This window comes from Furipterus horrens, unplaced genomic scaffold, assembly GCF_987537825.1.
Source record: "Furipterus horrens unplaced genomic scaffold, mFurHor1.1.pri manual_scaffold_1, whole genome shotgun sequence".
NCBI classification, from domain to species: Eukaryota; Metazoa; Chordata; class Mammalia; order Chiroptera; family Furipteridae; genus Furipterus; species Furipterus horrens.
Genome location: NW_028327171.1, coordinates 118100008 through 118107273, shown reverse-complemented (window position 1 = coordinate 118107273; position 7266 = coordinate 118100008). Strand labels below are relative to the sequence as shown.

The 7266-nt window shown below is 39.5% G+C and overlaps 1 pseudogene; it reads left to right on the top strand.

Annotated features, from left to right (window-relative positions):
• Nucleotides 1-1009: 1009 nt before the first annotated feature.
• Nucleotides 1010-1928, top strand: LOC150021819 (ADP/ATP translocase 2 pseudogene; annotated as a pseudogene).
• Nucleotides 1929-7266: the final 5338 nt, after the last annotated feature.

The window sequence follows — 7266 nt, the reverse complement described above, 5'->3', positions numbered from 1 at the left end:
TAAAAAGATGCAGGGCTTCACTCTTGCAGTGAGTGGGAATTGAAGACACCATGTGCATTATTCATTTAGTATTCTGTTTCATGCCAAGATGAAAATTCAATGCAGTTATTTGATGATATGTTGTTTTTGCATAAATAGTCACAATTCTTTTAACTTTCATTTGAAGCTAAAATTGTACACTTTGTTATTCAACATGTGTTCTTAAACCATAGCCTTAAATAAATCAGGCAGCATGTCATTAAAAAATTTTACCCTAGGTATAGAGAAATTTCATCTCTGCTCTTGAAACAGAGCCCATGGCTTATCCCAGTGGACACAGAACCCATAAGCTGTTCAGTTATGAGGGGTTCAATTGCCCGCTGCCAAAAGCATAGCTCTTTATACTGGAGTTTGGTGAAAATAAAAGGAATTGTTTATTTAAAGGTTATACAGATTTAGATTAATGGTGGATTTCTGCCATTAAGTCTTATTTTCTTTAAAACACCTAAAAACACATAGTCTGCCTCCTCCTGTAAAACCAGGCTGGTTTTAGAATAGAAATTTCAGAGCTACCATTTCCCTACTTCCCAGATACAGTTCAGTTTTATCAGCAGCTCCCTAATATTCAAGCCTGATTGAAGAGATTTTGCCTGTGTTGCAGTGTTCTCCAGCTCTTGATTCAGAACCACATGGAGTTCCCAGCCTCCTTGTAAACTGAATGGAGTTCTCCCTTCGCTTTCAAAGCTGCATGGTTCTCTCTTTCCAAATGGCTGCTGCCTTATTTTCAAATTCCTGACTGCAGCCTGTGATGCGGTGGGCAGGGTGACTAATTGTAGCCACTTGTATAATTTTATGCACGCCCTGTAAGCTTTTCGACACCATTCTATGGTAAAAGCCCCTCTCAACTCCTTGGGGACCTATACTGTAACACTTTCATTTCCTACACTAAAAACAGATTACAGGACAGCTCTGGAGTCCCAACCGCTTCCGAACCTAGTTCTGCATTCTCACGCTCCTTCTTTCCTTCAACATGATAGGTGCTGCTGTGTCCTTTGCCAAGGACTTCCTGGCAGGTGGAGTGGCGGCGGCCATCTCCAAGACAGAGGTAGCGCCCATCGAGCGGGTCAAGCTGCTGCTGCAGGTGCAGCATGCCAGCAAGCAAATCACCGCAGATAAGCAATACAGGGGCATTATAGACTGCGTGGTTCATATCCCCAAGGAGCAGGGAGTCCTGTCCTTCTGGCGCGGTAACCTGGCCAATGTCATCAGATACTTCCCCACCCAGGCTCTCAACTTTGCCTTCAAAGATAAATACAAGCAGATCTTTCTGGGTGATGTGGACAAGAGAACCCAGTTTTGGCGGTACTTTGCAGGAAATCTGGCATCGGGTGGTGCCGCTGGGGCCACCTCTTTGTGTTTTGTGTATCCTCTTGATTTTGCCCGTACCCGTCTAGCAGCTGATGTGGGCAAAGCTGGGTCTGAAAGGGAATTCAAAGGCCTCGGTGACTGCCTGGTTAAGATCTACAAATCTGATGGGATTAAGGGCCTATACCAAGGCTCTAATGTGTCTGTGCAGGGTATTCTCATCTACCGAGCTGCCTACTTTGGTATCTATGACACTGCAAGGGGAATGCTTCCAGATCCCAAGAATACTCACATCTTTGTCAGCTGGATGATTGCACAGTCCGCCACAGCGGTGGCTTGGTTGACTTCCTATCCATCTGACACTGTTCGTTGCCACACGATGATGCAGTCAGGGCGCAAAGGAAATGATATCATGTACACAGGCACACTCGACTGCTGGAGGAAAACTGCTCGTGATGAAGAAGGCAAAGCCTTTTTCAAGGGTGCATGGTCCAATGATCTCAGAGACATGGGTGGTGCTTTTGTGCTTGTCTTGTATGATGAAATCAAGAAGTTCACATAAATTATTTCATAGTCTTTCCCCCCCACCCCATGAACAGGCATGTTGTATTATGTAACATATCTTGAGCATTCTTGACAGACTGTTGGCTGTCTATTTATCAGTGGCAACTTTTTACTGGTTGAAAATAGGGAGCAGTAATATTCATCTGACCAGTTTTCTCTTGAAGCCATTTCCATGGTGATGGTGGGACTCAATTATATTTTTTATTTCAGTCACTCCTGATAAATGACAAATTTGAAGAAATAACAAATACCTGGAAAAAAAAACAGATTACAGGAATATCCAAGATGGCGGAAGAGAAGGGGAAGCTACACTAACCTGCTCCCAGGACCAGTCTGGATTTACAACTTAATTTTGGAAAAATCATCTGGAATAACCAACAAAACACTAGCTGGAGAGAAGTCTTATAAGCATGGAGGGACAGAAAAGGCTGCTACATCACAACATGACTGGTAGGGAGCGCGGAGACATGGAAGGGCTGGCTGGGCTCCCAAGGGTGGCAGCTGAAGGGAATGAGAAACAGCTCAGCAGCTGGGGGTTCCCCCTGAGAAGGGCAGGGTCTAAATCCCCAGCTTGGCTTCACAGCCTACAGCAACAGAGTGGAAAGTAAAATAGTATCCAGCTGTGAAAACCCACAGGGTTTCTTGCTAGCCAGAGAGAAACAGCAGTAGAAAAAGAGCTCTTAAGCAGGTCACATATAAAAATATTTTGGCCCTCACTTACCCTGGGCTCAAGCAGAGGGAAGGCAGAGAGGACTGGAGATGCTTGAGGAAAGTTTGGTGTGGTGGCTTTGAGGGAGAACTGGGGAAGCAGCCGACCGGGTCCCAGTGCTGACTTATCCCCAGTACTGCAGGCAGACCATATCCCTCTGAATGGTGTCAGCCTGAAGGGAAGCAAAAGCCCTGCCTACAGGAGTTAAGCTGCCACACCCTCAGTCTTTAAGCCTGACAGCTAATCACAGATTGAATAGATTAACAAATAAAGGAGACAGACAAAGGCAGTAGATCCCTGGAAGTCTCCAACAGGTTGCCTAGGGCCAGACTGGTACATGATCTGACGCCACCAGAGGCAGATCCAGGAACTACAGATCACTCTAAGAAGTAACAACAAACAATAAGAATCACAAAAATGGAGAGACAGAGAAACAACCCCCATCAAAAGGAAAGGAAGAATCCCCAGAAAGAGTGCTAAATGAAATAGAGAGGAGCAAACAATCAGATATGAAATTCAAAACATGGATCACGGAGAAGCTCAATGAAAAGAACTACAAAGAACTCCAGGGAAACGACAAGAAACTCCAGAAAAACTTCAAGAAACTTACTGAGAATTACACCAGCAGGAAAAAGGACATAGAAGCTATCAATAAGAGCCAGGAGGAAATGAAGAATACAATTTCTGAATTGAAGAACAAACTAGAAGGAATTAAAAGCAGTCTAGAGGAAGCAGAAGATTGGATCAGTGAACTGGAGGACAACATAGACAAAAACTCCCAGACAGTGCAACAAAATGAAAAAAGACTGAACAAGAATTAAGAGGTTCTAAGACAGCTGCAGGGCAACATGAAACATCATAATATCTGTATCATAGGAATTCCAGAAGGGGAAGAAGAAGAACAAGGGGAAAAAAACTGTTTGAAAAACTAATGACAGAAAACTTCCCTCACATGAGGAGAGAAAGAGTCACGCAAGTCCAGGAAGCACAAGGGTCCCAGTGAAGATGAACCCGAAGAGGCCCACTTCAAGACACATCATAATTAAAAGGACAACATTCAGAGACAAAGAGAGAATACTAAAAGCAGCAAGGGAGAAACAACTAATAACATACAATGGAGCTCCAATAAGGCTATTATCAGATTTCTCAGCAGAAACACTACAAGCCAGAAGGGAATGGCAAAAAATATTCCAAGCAATGAAAAAAAAAAAAAGCTACAACCAAGACTACTCTACCCAGCAAGTCTCTTATTCAAAACGGAAGATGATATAATGAGTTTCCAAGACAAAAAAAGGTTAAAAGAATGCATCTCCACCAAACCAGCATTGCAAGAGATACTAAAGGATCTGCTTTAGAAGATGAAGAAACAGAGAGAGACAGAGAGGAACACAAGTACAAAGGGGTAAAATGATAATGAATAAGTACCTATCAGTAATAACCTTAAATGTAAATTGATTAAATGCTCCAATCAAAATACATAGGGTAGCTGAATCGATTAGAAAGTATGACCCACATATATGCTGTCTACAAGAGACCCACCTTAGAACAAAAGATCTACACAGACTGAAAGTGAAGGGATGAAAAAAGTATTTCAAGCAAATGGACATAAAAAAAAAGCTGTCATAGCAATGCTTATATCAAAAAAACAGATTTCACCGCAAAGTCCATAAAAAGAGACAAAGAAGGGCATTTTATAATACCTAAGGGAAAAATCCATCAAGAAGGTATAACCTTTGTAAACAAATATGCACCCAACTTAGAAGCACGCAAAAATGTAAGGAAAATTTTGAAAGATATAAACAGAAACACACTCATAGTAGAGGACTTTAACACCCCATTGTCAAGAATGGACAGATCTTTGAAGAAAAGAAAAACCAAAGATATTGAGGCATTGAACAACACTCTAGACCAAATGGACTTAGTTTATATATATAGAAGTTTTCATCCCCAAAGAAGCAAAATATACATTCTTCTCAAGTGCACATGGAATATTTTCAAAGATAGACTACATGGTAGGGCACAAAACAAGCCTCAACAAATTAAAAAAAATTAAATTATATCAAGCATCTTCTCAGATCACAATGGCTTAAAACTGGAAATCAACCTCAAGAAAAAAACTCAAAACATTCAAACTCATGGAGAATGAATAACATCCTAACAAATAATGAGTGGGTTAAAAATGACATCAAAAAAGAAATCAAAGAAGTTTCTGGAAACGAATGATAATGAACACATAGGAACCAAAAACTTATGGGATACAGTGTAAGCCGTTCTAAGAGAAAAGTTCATAGCAATACAGGCCTACCAAAAAGCTGAAGAATCTCTAAAAAAAATTTAACCCTACGGCTACAAGAACTAGAGGAAGAAAACAAGCAAAGCCCAGAGCAAGTAGAAGGAAAGAATTCATCAAGACTAGAGCAGAATTAAACGATATAGAGACTAAACTAACAATTCAAAAGATCAACAAAAGTAGTAGCTAGTTCTTTGAAAAGATAAACAAAATTGACAAGCCTTTAACCAGGCTCATCGAGAAAAAAAGAGAGAGGACCCAAATAAGTGAAATAAGAAATGAAAGAAGAGATATCACAACCGATACCACAGAAATACAAAGGATTGTAAGAAATTATTATGAACAACTGTATGGCAAGATATCCAACAACCTAGAGGAAATGGACAAATTCCTTGAAACATATAGTCTTCCAAAACTGAATCAAGAAGAAACAGAAAGCCTGAATAGACCAATAACAACGAGTGAAATTAAAGCACTAATCAAAAACTCCCAGCACACAAAAGCCTAGGACTGGACGGCTTCACAGGTGAATTGTACAAAACATTTAGAAAAGAACTAACTCCCATCCTCCTCAGACTATTCAAAAAAATCCAAGAAGAGGGAAGACTCCAAAACTCGTTCTGTGAAGCCAGTATTACCCTAATTCCAAAACCAGGTCAAGACACAACAAAGAAATAAACTACAGGCAAATATCGCTGATGAACAAAGATGCTAAAATTCTCAACAAAATATTGGCAAATCGGATCCAGCAATACATCAAAAAGACCATACACCACGATCAAGTGGGATTCATCCCAGTGGTGCAAGGATGGTTTAATATTCAAAATTAAAAAACATAATACACCACATAAACAAAATGAAAGAGAAAACCCACATGATCATATCAATAGATGAAGAAAAAGCATTTGATAAAGTACAACACCCATTTATGATGAAGACTCACAGCAATATGGGAATAGAGGGAGCAAACCTCAACATAATAAAGGCCATATACAAGAAGCCTGAAGCCAAAATCATACTCATTGGGCAAAAACAGAGACCATTCCCCCTGAGGTCAGGAACAAGACAAGGATGTCCACTTTCTCCATTCCTATTCAACATAGTGTTGGAAGTCCTAGCCACAGCTATCAGACAAGAAAGAGAAATAAAAGGCATCCAAATTGAAAAAGAGGAAGTAAAACTGTCGTTATTTGCAGATGACATGATAGTGTACATAGAAAACCCTATCGACTCCAGAAAAAAACTACTCTACCTAATAAGTGAATTCTGCAAGATAGCAGGGTACAAAGTCAATATTTAGAAAGTGAAGGCATTTCTGTACATCAACAATAAAATCTCAGAAACTAAAAGAAAAATCCCATTTACCATAGCAACAAGAAAAATGAAATACATAGGAATAAACTTAACCAAGGAGGTAAAAGACCTGTACTCAGAAAACTACATAGCACTGAAGAAAGAAATTAAGAAAATACAAATAAATAGAAGTATATACCATGTTCATGGATGGGAAGAATCAACATCATTAAAATGTCCATGCTACCCGAAGCTATTAATAGATTCAATGCAATCCCTACTAAAGTACCAATGACATTTTTCACAGACTTAGAACAAATACTTCAAAAATTCATATGGAACCAAAAAAAAAAAAAAAAAAAAAAAAAGCACGAATAGCCACAGCAATTTTGAGGAAGAAGAACACAATAGGAGGAATAACAATACCTGATATCAAACTATACTACAAGGCCATAGTAATCAAAACAGTCTGGTACTGGCATAAGAACAGACATACAGATCTATGGAACAGAAAAGAGAGCCCATAAATAAACCCAGATCTATATGGTCAACTAATATGTGACAAAGGGGGAATGAACCTCAAACGGAGTGAAAAGAGCCTATTCAACAAAGGGTGTTGAGAGAACTGGACAGGGACATGCAAAATAATGAAACTAGTTCACCAAATTACACCATATACCAGAAAAATCTCAAGATGGATTAAAAACTTAAGTCGTGGCACCGTAAAAGTACTAGAGGAAAAAATAGGCAGGAAAATTTTAGATACCCCACATAGCGAGATTTTCACTGATATATATCCTAAGGCAAGGGAAATAAAGGAAAGAATAAACAAATGGGACTACATCAAACTAAAGAGTTTCTGCTCAGCAAAAGATAACATCAGCAAGATGAAAAGGGAACCGACCATATTGGAAAATATACTTTCCAATGATATCTCAGACAAGGGATTGATCTCCAAAATATATAAAGAACTTATATGACTCAACACCAAGAAAACAGACAACACAATTTAAAAATGGGCAAAAGACCTGAACAAACACTTCTCCAAAGAGGACATACAGAGGGT